The sequence below is a fragment of the Ranitomeya variabilis genome, chromosome 2, assembly GCF_051348905.1.
Source record: "Ranitomeya variabilis isolate aRanVar5 chromosome 2, aRanVar5.hap1, whole genome shotgun sequence".
NCBI classification, from domain to species: Eukaryota; Metazoa; Chordata; class Amphibia; order Anura; family Dendrobatidae; genus Ranitomeya; species Ranitomeya variabilis.
In genome coordinates, this window is record NC_135233.1 from 1,117,533,351 (window position 1) to 1,117,554,923 (window position 21,573).

Sequence of the window (21,573 nt, forward strand, 5' to 3'; positions counted from 1 at the left end):
CCTCACCAGAGCCCCCAGGCCGATCAGGACGAGCCAAGTGAAAAGCACGAACCAAATCGGCGGCATGGACATCGGAGGCAACCACCCAAGAATTATCCTCCTGGCCATAACCCTTCCACTTGACAAGATACTGAAGCCTCCGCCTCGAAAAACGAGAATCCAAAATTTTTTCAACCACATATTTCAATTCCCCCTCAACCAACAACGGGGCAGGAGGATCAACAGAGGGAACCACAGGTACCACATATCTCCGCAACAACGATCTATGGAAAACATTGTGGATGGCAAAAGAGGCTGGAAGGGCCAAACGAAAAGATACTGGATTGATAATCTCAGAAATCTTATAAGGACTGATAAACCGAGGCTTGAACTTAGGGGAAGAAACCTTCATAGGAACATGACGAGAAGATAACCAGACTAAATCCCCCACACGAAGCCGAGGACCAACACACCGACGGCGGTTAGCAAAACGCTGAGCCTTTTCCTGAGACAACGTCAAATTGTCTACCACATGAGTCCAAATCTGCTGTAACCTGTCCATCACGGAATCAACACCAGGACAATCAAAAGGCTCAACCTGCCCTGAAGAAAAACGAGGATGGAAACCAAAATTACAAAAAAAAGGCAAAACCAAAGTAGCCGAACTGGCCCGATTATTAAGGGCAAACTCAGCCAACGGCAAGAAAGCCACCCAATCATCCTGATCAGCAGACACAAAGCATCTCAAATAGGTTTCCAAGGTTTGATTAGTTCGCTCAGTTTGGCCATTTGTCTGAGGATGGAACGCCGAAGAAAAAGACAAATTAATGCCCATCCTAGCACAAAAGGAACGCCAAAACCTGGAGACAAACTGGGAACCTCTGTCAGACACAATATTCTCCGGAATGCCATGCAAACGAACCACATGCTGAAAAAACAATGGAACCAAATCAGAGGAGGAAGGCAATTTAGACAAAGGTACCAAATGGACCATTTTAGGGAACCGGTCACAAACCACCCAGATAACAGACATCCTCTGAGACACAGGAAGATACGAAATAAAATCCATGGAAATATGCGTCCAGGGCCTCTCAGGGACAGGCAAAGGCAAAAGCAACCCACTAGCGCGGGAACAGCAAGGCTTAGCCCAGGCACAAGTCCCACAGGACTGCACAAAAGAACGCACATCCCGCGACAAGGAAGGCCACCAAAAGGACCTAGCAACCAAATCCCTGGTACCAAAAATCCCAGGATGACCGGCCAACACAGAACAATGGACCTCAGAAATTACCTTACTTACATAGTTACATAGTTACATAGTTATTAAGGTTGAAGGAAGACTGTAAGTCCATCTAGTTCAACCCATAGCCTAACCTAACATGCCCTAACATGTTGATCCAGGGGAAGGCAAAAAAACCCCATGTGGCAAAGAGTAACTCCACCATGGGGAAAAAAATTCCTTCCCGACTCCACATACGGCAATCAGACTAGTTCCCTGGATCAACGCCTTATCAAGGAATCTAGTGTATATACCCTGTAACATTATACTTTTCCAGAAAGGTATCCAGTCCCCTCTTAAATTTAATTAATGAATCACTCATTACAACATCATACGGCAGAGAGTTCCATAGTCTCACTGCTCTTACAGTAAAGAATCCGTGTCTGTTATTATGCTTAAACCTTCTTTCCTCCAGACGTAGAGGATGCCCCCTTGTCCCTGTCTCAGGTCTATGATTAAAAAGATCATCAGAAAGGTCTTTGTACTGTCCCCTCATATATTTATACATTAACATAAGATCACCCCTTAGTCTTCGTTTTTCCAAACTAAATAGCCCCAAGTGTAATAACCTATCTTGGTATTGCAGACCCCTCAGTCCTCTAATAACCTTGGTCGCTCTTCTCTGCACCCGCTCCAGTTCAGCTATGTCTTTCTTATACACCGGAGACCAGAACTGTGCACAGTATTCTAAGTGTGGTCGAACTAGTGACTTGTATAGAGGTAAAATTATGTTCTCCTCATGAGCATCTATGCCTTGTCCATCTATCAGGAACAAACAGCTTCCCCACAGGACAGTGGTCAGGTTTATCAGCCTGAAATTCCTGAAGCACCCGCCGTAAATCAGGGGAGATGGCAGAAAGAATCACCCCTTCTCTAAGAATGCCAACCGGCTCAAGAATTCCAGGAGAATTAGGCAAAAAACTCCTAGAGAGGGCATCCGCCTTAACATTCTTAGATCCCGGAAGATACGAGACCACAAAATCGAAACGGGAGAAAAACAGGGACCATCGAGCCTGTCTAGGGTTCAGCCGACTCGAGGTAAATCAGATTCTTATGATCGGTCAAGACCACAACGCGGTGCTTGGCTCCCTCAAGCCAATGTCGCCACTCCTCAAATGCCCACTTCATAGCCAACAACTCCCGATTGCCGACATCATAATTACGTTCCGCAGGCGAAAACTTTCGGGAGAAAAAGGCACATGGTTTCATCAAGGAACCATCAGAATTCCTCTGTGACAAAACGGCCCCAATCTCAGAAGCGTCAACCTCAACCTGAAAAGGAAGAGACACATCAGGCTGACGCAAGACCGGGGCAGAAGTAAATCGGCGCTTAAGCTCCTGAAAGGCCTCCAGAGCCTCAGAGGACCAATTTGCCACATCAGCGCCCTTCTTCGTCAAATCGGTCAGGGCCCGGGGCTTAACCACACTAGAGAAGTTGGCAGTGAAACAGCGATAAAAATTAGCAAAGCCCAAAAATTTCAGAAGGGTCTTCACAGATGTGGGTTGAACCCAGTCATGAATGGCTTGGACCTTAACAGGATCCATTTCTATAGACAAAGGAGAAAAAATAAACCCCAAAAAAGAGACCTTCTGGACCCCAAATAGGCACTTAGACCCCTTCACAAATAGAGCATTATCACGAAGGATCTGGAATACCATCCTGACCTGCTTCACGTGAGACTCCCAATCATTGGAAAAAATCAAAATATCATCCAAATATACAATCAAGAATTTATCAAGATAATTGCGAAAAATATCATGCATGAAGGACTGAAATACAGAAGGAGCATTAGAAAGCCCAAAAGGCATCACCAGGTATTCAAAGTGGCCTTCGGGCGTATTAAATGCAGTTTTCCATTCGTCACCCTGTTTAATACGAACAAGATTATACGCCCCTCGAAGGTCAATCTTGGTAAACCAACTAGCCCCCTTAATCCGAGCAAACAAATCAGAGAGCAAAGGTAAAGGGTATTGGAATTTGACCGTGATCTTATTAAGAAGGCGATAATCAATACAGGGTCTCAAGGAGCCATCCTTCTTGGCAACAAAAAAGAATCCTGCTCCCAATGGTGACGAAGACGGCCGAATATGCCCCTTCTCTAAAGACTCTTTAACATAGCTCCGCATAGCGGCATGCTCTGGCACAGACAGATTGAAGAGTCGGCCCTTAGGGAACTTACAGCCAGGAACCAAGTCGATAGCACAATCACAGTCCCTATGAGGAGGAAGGGAACTGGACTTGGGCTCATCGAATACATCCTGGAAATCTGACAAAAATTCAGGAACATCAGAAGAGGGGGAAGAGGAAATTGACATTAAAGGAACATCACTATGTACCCCTTGACAACCCCAACTAGTCACAGACATCGATTTCCAATCCAACACTGGATTGTGTACTTGTAACCATGGAAAACCCAGTACAACAACATCATGTAAATTATGCAACACCAGAAAACGACAATCTTCCTGATGTGCTGGAGCCATGCACATAGTCAGCTGAGTCCAATACTGAGGTTTATTCTTGGCCAACGGTGTAGCATCAATACCCCTCAAGGGAATAGGACTCTAGAAAGGGTGCAAAGAAAAGCCACAGTGCCTGGCGAAATCTAAGTCCATTAAATTCAGGGCAGCGCCTGAATCCACAAATGCCATGACAGAGAAAGATGACAATGAGCAAATCAGGGTCATAGACAGGAGAAACTTAGGCTGTACAGTACTAATGGTAACAGATCTAGCGACCCTCTTAATACGCTTAGGGCAATCAGAAATAGTATGAGCAGAATCACCACAGTAAAAACACAGCCCATTCTGACATCTGTATCCCCTCTGTTCCGCTCTAGTCAGAATCCTATCACATTGCATAGGCTCAGGATTCTGTTCAGAGGACGCTGCCATATGGTGCACCACTTTACGCTTGCGCAGGCGCCGATCAATCTGAATGGCTAGGGACATAGATTCGCTCAAACCAACAGGCGTGGGGAACCCCACCATAACATCTTTAAGGGCTTCTGAAAGACCCTTTCTGAAAATTGCTGCCAGAGCATCCTCATTCCATTTAGTGAGCACAGACCATTTTCTAAATTTCTGGCAGTACAATTCTGCCACTTCCTGACCCTGACACAGGGCCAAAAGTGTTTTCTCAGCATGCTCTACCGAGTTAGGTTCATCATACAATAATCCGAGCGATTGAAAAAATGCATCTACATTAAGCAATGCCGGATCCCCTGACTCAAGGGAGAATGCCCAGTCCTGAGGGTCACCACGCAGCAGAGAAATAACTATTTTAACTTGCTGAGTGGGGTCACCAGAGGAACGGGGTTTCAGAGCAAAAAACAATTTGCAGTTATTTTTAAAGTTCAAAAACTTAGATCTATCCCCGTAAAACAAATCTGGAGTAGGAATTCTAAGCTCTAAGGCTGGAGTCTGAACAACATAATCTTGGATACACTGAACTCTTGCAGCAAGCTGATCCACACGAGAAAACAAACCCTGAACATCCATGTCTGCACCCAAATCCACCCAGAGATTAAGAGGAAGGAAAAAGACAAAACAGACTAAAGAAAAAAAAATGGCTCAGAACTCTTTTTCTTTTCCTTCTTTTAAGATGCATTCTGGACCAGATATCACCTCCCTACTAACCAGAATCCCTCAATGTCTGTCCACTATTTCATCCTTCTTCTCTGCTAGATTTCTGAAACTTAACATGGACAAAACAGAATTCATCATCTTTCCCCCATCTCACGTGACCCCCCCAACGAACCTATCCATTACAGTAAATGGCTGCCCACTCTCCCCAGTCCCACAAGCTCGCTGCCTCGGGGTTATCCTTGACGCTGATCTCTCCTTCAAACCACATATCCAAGCCCTTTCCACTTCCTGCCGACTTCAACTCAAAAATATTGCACGAATCCGTTCATTTCTCAACCAAGAATCTGCAAAAACCCTAGTCCATGCCCTCATCATCTCTCGCCTTGACTACTGCAACCTCCTGCTCTGTGGCCTCCCCTCGAACACTCCCGCACCCCTCCAATCTATTCTAAACTCTGCTGCCCGACTAATCCACCTGTCCCCCCGCTATTCTCCGGCCTCTCCCCTCTGTCAATCCCTTCACTGGCTCCCCATTGCCCAAAGACTCCAGTACAAAACCCTAACCATGACGTACAAAGCCATCCATAACCTGTCTCCTCCTTACATCTGTGACCTCGTCTCCCGGTACTTACCTACACGCAACCTCCGATCCTCACAAGATCTCCTTCTCTACTCCCCTCTTATCTCCTCTTCCCACAATCGTATACAAGATTTCTCTCGCGTATCACCCCTACTCTGGAACCCTCTACCACAACACATCAGACTCTCGCCCACCATCTAAACCTTCAAAAAGAATCTGAAGACCCACCTCTTCCGACAAGCCTACAACCTGCAGTAACCATCGATCAACCAACCGCTGCATGACCAGCTCTTTCCTCGCCTACTGTATTCTCACCCATCCCTTGTAGATTGTGAGCCTTCGCGGGCAGGGTCCTCTCTCCTCCTGTACCAGTTATGACTTGTATTGTTTAAGATTATTGTACTTGTTTTTATTATGTATACCCCTCCTCACTTGTAAAGCGCCATGGAATAAATGGCGCTATAACAATAAATAATAATAATAATAATAATTACAGCACGCCTCTGTTCGCACAGCCTCTGAAGCATGTGCAGTGTGGAGTTCTTCTTCTTCCTGGTCCTTTTCCCGCTCTCTCCTTCGTGGGCGGTTTCGTTTTCTCTGTCTCTGCCCACCATTGAGGATCAGGAGGTGGATCTCGGCTGCTGACGGACACGTCCTCAAGGGGCCGAGATATTTAGACTGGGCGGCCATTGTCTTTCGCGCTCTTCAGCTTGTTCACGCCCACTTGCACGCCCTTCTTCTTCTCCTGCGCTCTCCTTAGCGCTGTAATGGCGGTGGGTTTGGCACGAACTTTTGGCGGCAAGTGACAATCCACAGTCTTTGCAATAAAGTACAGTCCAAGCACAGTAAATCACAATTCCAAGGCACACATGACCTGACTCTTCAGGCTTAAGTAGATCCTGTTCGTGACGCCAAGTTTTGCAGCGCCCCCACTGCCGCAGGGCCGAGGGGTACCCGGTACCGGGCCTCTGAGTCTCTGCTCTGGGGTTGTCACGGTGGCTAGGCCCCGGTCCGTGACCCTGCCGAGGGGCGCACAGTGAATGATAGATGTGGATGGTGGTGGTGGTGCGGTGCAGTAAATAACGAGGACACCAGGTTGCAGTCTCTTTACCTCTTTACTGAAGATCTCTGGGTCCTCAGTCCGGAATACGGTTCACCAGGCGGCGCAAGTCCGGCCGGTCCAATGGCACCTCCAGAGTTCCCTTTGCAGGTGGAAATCTGTGCCTTCCTGCTAGCGCTATGTGTTGTGGTCCTCCCCTGCTGTGCTTACGGGATAGTACCCCACAACTGTTGTGTCTGTTTCTGATGTTCCCTCACAACTCGTTCGGATGATGTTATTCTCCTCCGTCCCTCCCTGATGTTCTGGTTAGGACGGCACCCGTATGACGAGTAGGCTCGGAGCTCTTCCGGGACCCTAGAGTCGCCCCTCTCCTAGTGCGCCCCCATGTCTTCATAGGTGATGTATGTGAGACAGCCCGCCTTAGACTGACTGTCCTGCCGTGGTTTGAAGTATTGCTTGGAGCTAGATATGTAAATACTTCCTCGGTGTTCCGGCCGCCGGTTGTGCGCCTCAGTAGGATGTTGCCTCGGTCTTACAGCACGACTCCTACCGGTATTTCTCCTCTTGCTTTGATCTCGTTTCTCACTCAGCACAATATATCTCGCTTCTAGTCCTTTCTTTGGGCACCGCCGCTATGCTGAGGAGGCACGGTCCCGTGACGTTCTTTCTTGTAGCCAGGCCTCTGTCAGGGTCCCAAACCTGACAGGGACCCTACCGAATCTTCCCCCACAACACCCTCTGCCACAAGGTGTTGCCTGGTCCAACCCAGTCAGCTTTCTGTCCTAACTTCCTGCCTGACCCCCAGTTTACCCACTGTGGTGAGGAGTGGCCTAATAAATAGCACCCTTAGCTCCCCCTGGAGGCCCGACTGTGAAATGTATTGGTGTATGTGATACCTGGTCAGATGAACTCCTTCAGTGCCATCAGACGTACCATAGCTCCCCTTAGTGACGGAGCCACTGAAGCATGTGCAGTGTGGAGTTCTTCTTCTTCCTGGTCCTTTTCCCGCTCTCTCCTTCGTGGGCGGTTTCGTTTTCTCTGTCTCTGCCCACCATTGAGGATCAGGAGGTGGATCTCGGCTGCTGACGGACACGTCCTCAAGGGGCCGAGATATTTAGACTGGGCGGCCATTGTCTTTCGCGCTCTTCAGCTTGTTCACGCCCACTTGCACGCCCTTCTTCTTCTCCTGCGCTCTCCTTAGCGCTGTAATGGCGGTGGGTTTGGCACGAACTTTTGGCGGCAAGTGACAATCCACAGTCTTTGCAATAAAGTACAGTCCAAGCACAGTAAATCACAATTCCAAGGCACACATGACCTGACTCTTCAGGCTTAAGTAGATCCTGTTCGTGACGCCAAGTTTTGCAGCGCCCCCACTGCCGCAGGGCCGAGGGGTACCCGGTACCGGGCCTCTGAGTCTCTGCTCTGGGGTTGTCACGGTGGCTAGGCCCCGGTCCGTGACCCTGCCGAGGGGCGCACAGTGAATGATAGATGTGGATGGTGGTGGTGGTGCGGTGCAGTAAATAACGAGGACACCAGGTTGCAGTCTCTTTACCTCTTTACTGAAGATCTCTGGGTCCTCAGTCCGGAATACGGTTCACCAGGCGGCGCAAGTCCGGCCGGTCCAATGGCACCTCCAGAGTTCCCTTTGCAGGTGGAAATCTGTGCCTTCCTGCTAGCGCTATGTGTTGTGGTCCTCCCCTGCTGTGCTTACGGGATAGTACCCCACAACTGTTGTGTCTGTTTCTGATGTTCCCTCACAACTCGTTCGGATGATGTTATTCTCCTCCGTCCCTCCCTGATGTTCTGGTTAGGACGGCACCCGTATGACGAGTAGGCTCGGAGCTCTTCCGGGACCCTAGAGTCGCCCCTCTCCTAGTGCGCCCCCATGTCTTCATAGGTGATGTATGTGAGACAGCCCGCCTTAGACTGACTGTCCTGCCGTGGTTTGAAGTATTGCTTGGAGCTAGATATGTAAATACTTCCTCGGTGTTCCGGCCGCCGGTTGTGCGCCTCAGTAGGATGTTGCCTCGGTCTTACAGCACGACTCCTACCGGTATTTCTCCTCTTGCTTTGATCTCGTTTCTCACTCAGCACAATATATCTCGCTTCTAGTCCTTTCTTTGGGCACCGCCGCTATGCTGAGGAGGCACGGTCCCGTGACGTTCTTTCTTGTAGCCAGGCCTCTGTCAGGGTCCCAAACCTGACAGGGACCCTACCGAATCTTCCCCCACAACACCCTCTGCCACAAGGTGTTGCCTGGTCCAACCCAGTCAGCTTTCTGTCCTAACTTCCTGCCTGACCCCCAGTTTACCCACTGTGGTGAGGAGTGGCCTAATAAATAGCACCCTTAGCTCCCCCTGGAGGCCCGACTGTGAAATGTATTGGTGTATGTGATACCTGGTCAGATGAACTCCTTCAGTGCCATCAGACGTACCATAGCTCCCCTTAGTGACGGAGCCACAGTACTGCAACGACCAGGACTCTGGGGCGCTGCACTCCCCCCCGGTTAAATCCAGTACTCCGGGACTGGGAAGAAAACAACAATACAGGTTAGCAAAAAGACATACAATTTTTGTGAGTGCAATAACAGTAAGCATATTTAAACAGGCTTCCCTTTATGGGAGGTGAGGACACTTGAACGTTACAAAACATGGTTAAATATTATAGCAACATGCTATAACTAACTTTCTTTTACCCAACCGGGTATTCTACTAAGTGCAAAATTGTTGAACAATAATTTAACATTGCCTTTAAGGATGTACACTCTAAATCCACTAAAGACCTTCTTATAACACACTATAAGGCAATTAACTTCATACTCCTTGAAATCTGCAGGACCGCCTGTCCTAGATGCTCCAGACCTGCTGCCTCTCCTTTCTTTACAGGACCGCCCCGTTCAGCCCGGGCCTACTGCCCTTCCACCACTATACACAGTATAGAACATATCATTTTTCCTTCAGTTTAGGATCAACAGGCCATCTCTCTATGGCTCCTAGGAGGACTCACCACTAACCCCTACGGGTTCACTTCCTGTCCTCATTCTTTAACACATCATACATTTTCTTAAAACATTAAACTTCCATCATTACTTTCTTACTGACAAATATGCAGGACGCTATGTCTACCCCTACGGGTCTGCTGCATCTTTCTTCTAACTTTCACTTATGCAGGACTTCATGTCTACCCCTACGGGTCTACTGCACCTTTCCAATAATTACTTTATTTCAGAGTGCATTATCAACATTTCTTATAATTGTCTAGCTGACTACATATAACTCACTATATCAAAACATTATCATTACTCATTTAAGGCAACATTATGCGTTAAGTATGACAAGTCAACATTCCCTTTAAGAGGGAGCCAAGTCTCTTTGAGGTAGTGCAACTTCTCAAGTTGCAAGTCCGTTTTCCGCAGAAACTCTTGGACGGTTTCCAGGAACGGTTTCTTCACAAAATGTCTTTGATAACCCAGTAGGGAGCACCTTTAAGAAGGTGCAAACTATATACAAGGAGTTTGTATCATGCATTGTTCATGATCCAGCAGTTCTTTGTAAACTTGGGTAAACAAGGAGCAAAAGGAAAATAAAAACAAAAATAAAAGCAATAGGGATCCCGGGTAAACTAAGGGATCCCTTTAAGAATAACCCAGGTCGGGTATTAGTAGCAAAAAGCAGGGAAACAAGCAGTTAACTATGTCCAGTTTCAGGTTTCCGAGGTTTAGTTGGACGGCTTCCAGGTCTGCACCTGGCACTTAACCCTCTTGGCCTGGGAAAGGTGAGGTCCAGGGTTACACCCAGTGCTGGACAAACGCCGTTAATCCGTCTTGCATGTATGGTTAAATCGGGCGCAGCGATGGAGGTCTGCGCAGCTTGAGTAGGGGCATTTGCTGCAGCAGAGGTAGCGGCTGCTGCAAGATCAGTCACTGGAACGGAGTCAGCAGCTGTGGCACTAGCAGTCACTGGAGTGATGTCGGTCGTCAGGGCAGGGTCATCTTTCATACCTGCTTCAGATGCGGTCCCTCCGGTGCCGGTCTGCTCTGCCTCCGCTGGGGTCTGGAATGCTGGCTGCAGGGCCTCGTGCTGCGACGTTGTCATCTCTGCTTGCAGCATCTCGCTTTCCGGCAGGGCCTTGCTTTCTGGCTTCGGAGCGCTGGAACTTCTTTCCTGCTCCGGACCAGACGAGGCTGCCGACAGATGTCTGGTGAGGCTCCCGATGATGGTCTTCTTCCACCCGGCCTCAGTGCTCAGCTGCGTCTGCAGGAGTTGGTGGGTCAGCTCGTCCGCTCCGATCTGCAGGAGGTCAGCGCCAGCTGCGGAGGTCTGGCTGCGTTGCCTCTCCGGGTAGCTGGGGGAGTCCTCGGCTCCGACCCCACGCTCCGGCTCCAGGCGGCTGGCCATGGCGTCCTCTATGTCGCTGACTTCTTCTTCCTGGTCCTTTTCCCGCTCTCTCCTTCGTGGGCGGTTTCGTTTTCTCTGTCTCTGCCCACCATTGAGGATCAGGAGGTGGATCTCGGCTGCTGACGGACACGTCCTCAAGGGGCCGAGATATTTAGACTGGGCGGCCATTGTCTTTCGCGCTCTTCAGCTTGTTCACGCCCACTTCCACGCCCTTCTTCTTCTCCTGCGCTCTCCTTAGCGCTGTAATGGCGGTGGTTTTGGCACGAACTTTTGGCGGCAAGTGACAATCCACAGTCTTTGCAATAAAGTACAGTCCAAGCACAGTAAATCACAATTCCAAGGCACACATGACCTGACTCTTCAGGCTTAAGTAGATCCTGTTCGTGATGCCAAGTTTTGCAGCGCCCCCACTGCCGCAGGGCCGAGGGGTACCCGGTACCGGGCCTCTGAGTCTCTGCTCTGGGGTTGTCACGGTGGCTAGGCCCCGGTCCGTGACCCTGCCGAGGGGCGCACAGTGAATGATAGATGTGGATGGTGGTGGTGGTGCGGTGCAGTAAATAACAAGGACACCAGGTTGCAGTCTCTTTACCTCTTTACTGAAGATCTCTGGGTCCTCAGTCCGGAATACGGTTCACCAGGCGGCGCAAGTCCGGCCGGTCCAATGGCACCTCCAGAGTTCCCTTTGCAGGTGGAAATCTGTGCCTTCCTGCTAGCGCTATGTGTTGTGGTCCTCCCCTGCTGTGCTTACGGGATAGTACCCCACAACTGTTGTGTCTGTTTCTGATGTTCCCTCACAACTCGTTCGGATGATGTTCTTCTCCTCCGTCCCTCCCTGATGTTCTGGTTAGGATGGCACCCGTATGACGAGTAGGCTCGGAGCTCTTCCGGGACCCTAGAGTCGCCCCTCTCCTAGTGCGCCCCCCATGTCTTCATAGGTGATGTATGTGAGACAGCCCGCCTTAGACTGACTGTCCTGCCGTGGTTTGAAGTATTGCTTGGAGCTAGATATGTAAATACTTCCTCGGCGTTCCGGCCGCCGGTTGTGCGCCTCAGTAGGATGTTGCCTCGGTCTTACAGCACGACTCCTACCGGTATTTCTCCTCTTGCTTTGATCTCGTTTCTCACTCAGCACAATATATCTCGCTTCTAGTCCTTTCTTTGGGCACCGCCGCTATGCTGAGCAGGCACGGTCCCGTGACGTTCTTTCTTGTAGCCAGGCCTCTGTCAGGGTCCCAAACCTGACAGGGACCCTACCGAATCTTCCCCCACAACACCCTCTGCCACAAGGTGTTGCCTGGTCCAACCCAGTCAGCTTTCTGTCCTAACTTCCTGCCTGACCCCCAGTTTACCCACTGTGGTGAGGAGTGGCCTAATAAATAGCACCCTTAGCTCCCCCTGGAGGCCCGACTGTGAAATGTATTGGTGTATGTGATACCTGGTCAGATGAACTCCTTCAGTGCCATCAGACGTACCATAGCTCCCCTTAGTGGCGGAGCCACAGTACTGCAATGACCAGGACTCTGGGGCGCTGCACTAATTCAACTCATTCTTGGCCAGTTGCACTGTTATGGACTGGTAATTTAGGAGCGACATGAGACTAGCTCTGGGCAGGTGGTAACTATACAGACCGCAGTCCCTGATCTTAACACAACACTAGCAGTAGCCATGGAATGTTCCTGTCACTCCCTGGACATCTCGTCACAGCCGGAGAACTAGCTACCCCTAAAGGTAGAAACAGGAAAGCTATCTTGCCTCAGAGAAAATCCCCAAAGGATAGGACAGCCCCCCACAAATATTGGCTGTGAGAGGAGAAGGAAATGACATACGTAGTATGAAACAAGATTAAGCAAAGGAGGCCAATTCTAGCTAGATAGACATTAAGGAAAGAAACACTGTGCGGTCAGTAATAAAAACTAGAAAAAGTCCACCGCAGAGATATGCAAAAATCTCCACACCTGACTAAAGGTGTGGAGGGCAAAATCTGCAGCCCAGAGCTTCCAGCTTAGCTAAATAGATACATACTGATAAGCTGGACAAATGAACAAAACATAAATGTGCTGAACAATAAGTCCACAACAAGTGGACTGCAAAAGGACAAGCAAGGACTTAACTTAGCTGAACGGGTCAGAGTGTCAGGGAAATCCAAGAGCCGTGCCTCCAGGCAAGAACAATTGGCAACCGGCATTGATTGAGGGATAAAGCCAGACTAAAATAGCCGAGCAGAAAGAAGATCAGTGGAAGCAGCTGCTGATACTAAATCCAAGAAGCAGCTATACCACTCAAAACCACAGGAGGGAGCCCAAGAGCAGAATTCACAAAAGTGCTACTTACAACCACCGGAGGGAGCCCAAGAGCAGAATTCACAACAGTAAACATTAACCTAACTGCAAGCTGCCGAGCACAACCTGCCTAACTATATGAGACTACAGGAGCTGCATAAGGCTGAAATACTAACACAAACATAAGATGCATTCAACCCTTTATAAACGTACCGAGATCCGTTAGGACAGGGATAGGAAAGTAAGTGAGACAGGAGCACGTGTGCCTCTCTTCAGACCTGAGGAAAAATGGCTACTCGAGCTTGTCTTCCACAAGAAGAATGAGGTCGGAACTCACCCAGAAGACCTTGCTCTTCTGAGGGAAGAGTAAACAACATGAAAAGTAGGTAACTGATGACCTCCAGTGGCCACAAGTTGAATAACATGATAATTAACTTTCTGCACATTAAGATGGGCAGAACACTCCCCGCTTGGCGTCAACAGATGCCACAATTAGGTTCTTTTGGGGAAAATAATAATACAAGCTTGATAACGGGCCTGAGGAACAGTTTGTTCTCCCCAAGCTTGCACACTCTGACCTCTACTTTCCGCACCTTCCCATCTTTGCTGGGAAGGGTCTTGATGACTAGGCCGAGTGGCCGCTCGTTCCGATGTGACTGACTGTCTTTGACGAGTACAACATCGCCAGATTGAATATTTGGGGGGTCTTTCTGCCACTTTGTCCTGGTTTTCAGAGTGGAGAGATACTGTTTCCTCCATCTATCCCACAAGACGTTGGACACGCTTTGTACTTGCCTCCATTGTCGTCTGTAGAGGTCTTTGTCATTGAATTCTCCGAGTGGAGCTTTCGGGACACAGGTTTTCTGTGTGAGTAACATTGCAGGAGTAAGGATGGATGGATCTCCAGAATCACTAGAAAGTGCTGTCAGTGGCCTGGCATTCATGATGGCCGAGACCTCTGCCAAGAACGTGGATAAACTCTCTTGTGTGAGTCTGGTGTTAGCTTGCAAGAAGATAGAGTCTAGTATTTTGCGTGCTATCCCTATCATCCTTTCCCACGCACCTCCCTTGTGCGAAGAGTGTGGTAGATTGAAAGTCCAGGTACATCCTTGCTCGCCTAGATACCTTTCCACATTAGCGATGTCCAGATTGGAAGGGATTTGGAGTTTTCTTGCCGCTCCGACGAAATTCGTACAGGTCTCGGTCAGAACGAATATGCTTCACAGGGCCTCTGATTGCGATGAAGCATCGAAGTGCGTTTATAAAACTTGATGTGTCCATCGATTCGATTACTTCGATATGAACGGCTCTGATGGATAGACACGTGAATAGAACTGCCCAACACTTTGCTTCTGTAAGTATTTTTGTAGTCCGTCATGTAGCCACAGACCAAGGATCGAATACATCTAGTCCAACGTTGGTGAAGGGGGGTTCAGTACTAAGCCTGTCGGGTGGAAGATTGGCCATCTTCGGATTTTGGAATGTGCCCCGGAGTTTGCGACACGTAACACAGTCGAAGATGAGTTTGCTCACTCTTCTCTTTGCTCCAACTATCCATAGTCCAGCCGCCCCTAGGTTTTCTTCAGTGAACAAACGGCCTTGGTGTCTCACTAAGACATGATGATGTTGAATCAGCAGGGTTGTTACTTGATGATGTCCAGGAATTATCACCGGTTTCTTCTCTGAAAGTTCTACGTCAGCTTCTTGAAGATGGCCACCGACTCTCAGCAGCCCATCTTGGTCGACAATCGGATCGAGCTTCCTCAGCCCACTGACTTCAGGAATGGGTTGTCCCTTGTTGAGGTTGTCTACTTCTCTGCCATAGGTTTCTCTTTGTACGACATGAAGTATTATAACCTTGGCTCTTTCCAGGTCCGGAGCAGTAAACGCAAGCCTGCAGTGATGCCAACCTTTACAAGGTCTCTGGCTATCAGGTAGTGCTGACTTGTATGACTGGGTTACATGAAATAGACAAGCTATAGCTCGAACAAGTGACTTCCAGGTGGAGAACCTGCTGAACCGGTGAGATTCGAGGTGGAAGCTTGAAATCTCTGTATGTAGAGCAGACACTTGAGGTTGGATCTCTTCATCTGTGTCTGGACTCACTAGTTCGAAAGTTTCAGGCCTGCTGATGTGGGGCATCGAACGGTACAAAGAGGTAGGACCTGTGAACCATGTAGTATCCTTCAGATAACTGGGTGCAACGGATCTAGTCGCGTGGTCCGCAGGATTGTGGTGAGTAGGTACGTAGTGCCACTGATTAGGGCCGGTGGATCTTCTTATCTGAAGTACCCGGTTGCTGACGTAGACGCGTCGTGTCTCGTTACAGATGTACCCCAGTACCACCTTGCTATCGGTGTAGAACTCTGCATCCTTGATCTTCAGACTCATCGCATCCGAGATCAGTTCGGCCAACTCAACTGCAAGGACAGCAGCACAGAGTTCCAGTCTGGGTATCGTGTGTTCACGAAGTGGCGCCAATTTAGTCCGGCTCATAACGAACCCGATATGGCATTGTCCGCTTACGTCTATGGTTTTGAGGTACGCTACTGCTGCAATCGCTTTGACTGACGCATCACAGAAAATACAAAGTCTTTGCGTTTTGACCTCTGTGGATGGCACAGGAGCATACGGTCATTTCACACGAAGGTTGGTCAGGGCTTCAAGAGACTTCCTCCACTCTGCCCACAGGTCAGCCTTTTCTGCTGGAAGTGGATCATCCCAATCAGTAGTGTCTTGGGTGAAGTCCCTGAGCATCAGCTTTCCTTGGATGGTAAAGAAATGTTCCCTCGTCTCAGGTGACTTCTGAAGCTTGTGTCTTAGGGAGATGAATCTGCTGAAGACCAATTCCCTGTTGTTGGGTAGGCGTCTCCTCTGAGGTCGAAATGGTAGAGGTGCGACCCAACTATTTGACGTATCCTTGACTATTTGTTCATCCATGATGTCCAAGAACATCCTGTCTTCTATAGACATCGCTACCTTGTTGTCTCCCTTCGTCCTGTGGAAGACTGTACATCCTATGTGGTCTTGTTCGCCTTCACAGGCGTGGTCTTCATTGATAGGAACTGAGAAAGGGCAAGGTAGGGGAGAGTGCTGCTCGGTAGTTCCTTTACCAGCAGACTATTGTGACACGGCTGGAAGAGAGATGGATGTCCATTTTCTAGTGTGCTGGTAAGCATACTGTTGACTGAGACCGGCTTGTGTGCTCCTCCTAGACAGACATCTCCTACAATGACCCATCCAAGGTCTTGCCTCTGAGCGTATGGAGCATTCCGGGAGCCGTTGATATATTCTCTAGTCTTGTGGACTCGTAGTATATCTCTTCCCAGAAGTAAAGCTATTGGGGCTTCTGGTTCCAACTCAGGTATCAGGTGGGCTATACGCTTTAGGTGGGGGTGATACGTTGCCACCTGTGGTGAAGGTATCTCAGACCTGTTGTCAGGAATCTAGTTGCACTCCAGGATGGTCGGTAGTGACAGGCAGGTCTGGCCATCTATGGACTCAACTTTGTATCCGGTTGCTTTCCTCCCCGCCGTCTCGACAGTACCTGAACATGTCCTAAGGGAGTAGGGAGAACCGGGGCCTACAATGTTGAAGTTGTCAAAGAAGATGGACCTGGCTAAAGACCTATTACTTTGGCCATCCAGGATTGCATATATCTTGAGCGCTTTGTCTCTGTGCCTGCTGGATAGACTCGGACAAGGCAGATTTTTGAACAGGATCTTCCTCCTGTGAGTCCCTTACAGATCTCCGTACATTGAGAGATGACCGCAGGGGTGTCTTCATCGGTGTTCTTCTGCTTCTCATCGTGCTCCTCTACCTGTGACAACACTCCTGGAGGTGGTCCAGGGTGCAAGGCTGTATTGTGATCCGTGCTGCTGCATTCTGCACATTTCACGCTAGCTCCACAGTTCCTGGCGAAGTGAGAGGTTGTAGCACAGCATTTGAAGCAGATGTTGTTTTCCTTGAGGAAATCTTTGCGATCCTCTAAAGTCTTCTCCCTGAAGGCTCTGCACTTTAGTAGAGGATGTGGTTTCCTGTGTAGAGGACACTGCTTACTGATATCCTGAGGTTTGCTCTCTTCCGTAGGGGGCTTAGTTGTCTTGTGAGGAGGACCTGTGGAATCAATATTAGTTTTATGGACTGCCACGGGTGTCTTACTGGGTTTGACACCAGGGGTAGTGGAACATGACAGAGTGAAATCAAAACTAGGGTCATTTATGATCTTGGCTTGCTGGGTGACAAACTCAACAAATACAGTAAAAGGAGGGAATGGTACATTATGAATTTGTTTATACCATGAACCATGTATAATCCACCTTTCTTGAAGATTGTAAGGAAGTTTTTGTACTATTGGATTGACACCCCTAGCAGTGTCTAAGAATGCCAATCCAGGCAAGTGACCTTACTTCTGGGCGACCTGTAACTCTATCAATAAATCACTCAATTCTCTAAGCCTTTGATAACCTTTGGGCCCTATCTTAGGGAAATCATCAATTCTTTTGAATAAAGCATTCTCTATTACTTCTATGGACCCATAGCATTCGTCAAGTCTTTCCCACACTTTACGTAGACCTATGTGTGGGTATTCTATGTTAATGTCTCTTAGTCTTTTAGCATGCTCGACCGATTCAGTTCCAAGCCACTTTACCAGGAGATCTAACTCCTCACTACTAGAAAGGTCCAGTCCCTGAATGGCGTTCTGGAACGAAGCTCACCATGACCTATAGTTTTCGGCTTTGTCAGTGAACTTTACAAGTCCTTTTGTTACCAGTTCTCGGCGGGCAAAGAACTTTGCCAAGTCTACGGTGGCTTGATCAGTGTTGGTACGAGCCGGTATGTTATAGTCATGTCTAGTGTGTGGTGTATCACCATACTTGTGAGACGCTCTTGGCTTTGGACAGTCTGCATAGTACCTTTCTGGTGAAGATGTCTCTTTAAGGTGAGGTGGGAGCTGTACCTTCTTCTCAGTGGAACGGTAGCTGTAGTCGACTCCTCTGTGTTGGACGTCTTCTTGTTTGTAGTAGCGAAGTTCGGGGTTGGATCGATGATAATCGGCGTAGGCTGATCGATGTAGTCTGTCGAGGGTGTTGTCCATGCTGGAGTGTCGATGGACGTACTCTGCAACGCGCTGAGCTGGATCTTGCTGCTCTAGATCTGTTCCAAGAACGTTGCTGCGTCCCTCATAATCAGAATCCTTCATGGCTTCCAAATACTCTGCCTTAGCTATTGCAGCTGCTGCCTCTTTGTCTGCCATAAGTCTTTCTAGAGACACTTGCAGGCGCGCACTTTCTGCCTCTTGCTCTGCCCGCAAACGTGCGGTTTCGGCTTGCAGGCGTGCAGTTTGTTCTGCCTGCAAACGTGCATTTTCTGCTTCATGTTCTGCTTGTCTCAGCTTTAGATGCATTTCTTTCTCGGCGAAGGAGGACCTCGCTTTGGCTGCTTCAGCTTCAGCACGAGCGACAGCAGCCAGCTCTGCTAATGATGACCTGCTAGAGCTTGCTCGTGACCTCGTCTTGAGTGAGGATGTGCTGTTTCGAGACATTGTGCGCTTAGCTGCGTACTGCTGAGTGTTTTGGCGGGAAACTGAGTCTATGTGCGGTGAGCTTCCGCGTGGCGGGAATGATGTAGCTCTTCTTGGCGGGCTGCAGTATAGTTCTGCGGCTGTATGGCGGCTGCTGTGGTACCCGAATGCGGAGCAGTGTGGGTGTTAGCAGTTCCGTACAGTCTGATCAACTACAGCCTGCGACCGGCTATCAGTTTCACTGAAGGCAGCTAATCTGTTCTTACTTTACATTCACCGCCTGCGACTGGCGGTCTCATTTTTCACTGTTCTGCCTTCCTCCACGTAGGATGCTGTGTGGATTCCAACATACGGCTAAACCTTCATCCACATCACAGTAAACAGACTGTGTTGATGCTTAAGTCTTATTTATTAGGGTGATGATAACATAAACTATAACGTTGAACAACAATGGTGGGTAGTATTCATAGTAGATGATCGAATAGTGAATGATGTTGATGTACAAAGTAGATGTTCAGTGAATAATCATAGTGGATGACTGGTGAAAAACTGTAAAGAATAACAGCATATCAGCATATGCACATACAATCACATAAATAACTGGGACATTACAGCAAGAATTATACAGAGTGCATTGCACAGTAATTCTAACAGCACTGCCCTATTCTATACAAAGATGCCTCTATCTACATGCAGAGTAAACATTAACCTAACTGCAAGCTGCCGAGCACAATCTGCCTAACTATATGAGACTACAGGAGCTGCATAAGGCTGAAATACTAACACAAACATAAGATGCATTCAACCCTTTATAAACATACCGAGATCCGTTAGGACAGGGATAGGAAAGTAAGTGAGACAGGAGCACGTGTGCCTCTCTTCAGACCTGAGGAGAAATGGCTACTGAAGCTTGTCTTCCACAAAAAGAATGAGGGCGGAACTCACCCAGAAGACCTTGCTCTTCTGAGGGAAGAGTTGGTAAACAACATGCAAAGTAGGTAACTGATGACCTCCAGTGGCCACAACTTGAATAACATGATAATTAACTTTCTGCACATTAAGATGGGCAGAACAGTCCCATTTGTCACCACATATGGTGAGGAGAGTAGGGAAGTCGCTAACGTGATTAGTAAACATTGGGGGATGCTGGGTAGATGTTTGCCTGGTACAAAGGAACTGCAATTACCGCTGCTATATTCTTATAGACGGAATAAAAATATTAAAGATTATTTGATTAAGTCTGATATTGGCCCAAGAAAAAAGAGCAAGCAAATTATCCTTAACAGGCTCAGGTAAAACTGGTTGTTTCCCGTGTTTAAACTGTGTGAACTGCACCTATATGGCCAAGGGAGCAACGTTTGAACATCCAAAAACAGGGAAAATATATGGTATTAAACATTATCTGACATGCAGCTCGGATTATGTTGTGTATCTCCTGATGTGTCCTTGCAGGTTGTGGTACGTCGGGGAAACGACGTGTGAGTTTAAAGTACGAATGAACCAACTCTATCAGAAAAAGGAGGACTGATCTCCCGGTCCCTAAACATTTTGTGGAATGTAATCATTTGGAGAAGGATTTAAAATTTAAAATAATTGATAGGGTACCTGTTGATAGGAGGGGGGGTGACAGAGAGCTGGTCCTCCGCAAAAGAGAACTTACAGTATGTGGATTTATAAATTGAACACGCTCAGGCCTATGGGCCTTAATGTAGACTTCAAATTGCATACAGTTATATGAGATAACGTTTCTGCATCGGAACCTTGTAGTTAAAAGTTTGGTATCTTTTTTTATATTTGGGAATACTTTGTCTTTATGAGTATGTTCCTAATTTTATTCTGTATATTCTTTGTCCAGGTACTGTTGCTGTCAAATGTAACAGAAGATCCTAACTGGAGAGACATAAGATTTGGAGGAACAAATTAATTCTTGCAAGATTTCTGTTATGTCATTATAATTTTCTGTAACCAAAAACATACAATTGACTCAAATATATAAAAAAAACATTTTTTCTTTGGTAATACCTTGTATCATGCACGTGGATGGTGGGAGGCCAATTAATAAATAATCTTTGTTCTAATATTTTTTCTGTTATTATTGATAGTGTGGCCATAAAGGGCTAGTTGCAATATGTTCACTGGTGAATTTCAGAAAATCAAACCACATCTGTTCATATTAGCCAGGACTAGGGTTGAGCGAAACGGATCGTTCATTTTCATAAGTTGCCGACTTTTGGCAAAGTCGGCGTCTCATGAAACCGAGCCGATCCCTGTGTGGGGTCTGCCATGCGGTACGCGACTTTCGCGCCAAAGTCGCGTTTCAATGATGCTAAAAGCGCCATTTCTCAGCCAATGAAGGTGGACGCAGAGTGTGGGCAGCGTGATGACATAGATCTCAGTCCCCACCATCTTAGAGAAGGGCATTGCAGTGATTGGCTTGCTTTCTGCGGCGTCACAGGGGCTATAAAGGGGCGTTCCCGCCGACCGCCATCTTACTGCTGCTGATCTGAGCGTAGGGAGAGGTTGCTGCCGCTTCTTCAGAAGCAGGGATAGTGATAGGCAGGGTACATAAAGCTGCAAACCGCTTGTGCTGTAGCGATTTCCACTGTCCAACACCACCTTTTGTTTGCAGGGACAGTGGAAGCTACATTTTTTTTTCCTCAGCGCTGTAGCTCATTGGGCTGCACTAGTAGGCTCCCTGACCCTGATAGCTGCGTTGCTGTGCCTGTGTGTACGCCGCTGTGCAAACCAACTGCTTTTTTCAAAGCACAAATCCTGTTTTTCCTTCCTTTCTGCACAGCTATCTTGTGTGTTTAATAATAATAATAATCTTTATTTATATAGCGCCAACATATTCCGCAGCGCTTTACAGTTTAACAGTTTCAAACAC

The 21,573-nt window shown here is 48.0% G+C and overlaps 1 protein-coding gene across 4 annotated transcripts in view; it reads left to right on the forward strand.

Annotated features, from left to right (window-relative positions):
• Positions 1–20,758, forward strand: part of LOC143808872 (T-cell differentiation antigen CD6-like) — a 467,903-nt gene extending 447,145 nt beyond the window's left edge. For all 4 annotated transcript variants that reach the window (XM_077292011.1, XM_077292012.1, XM_077292013.1 and 1 more), the window contains one exon: positions 20,542–20,758. The gene's annotated coding sequence lies outside the window, so the exon portion shown is untranslated. The remainder of the gene's footprint in view (positions 1–20,541) is intronic.
• The last annotated feature ends 815 nt before the right edge of the window (positions 20,759–21,573 follow it).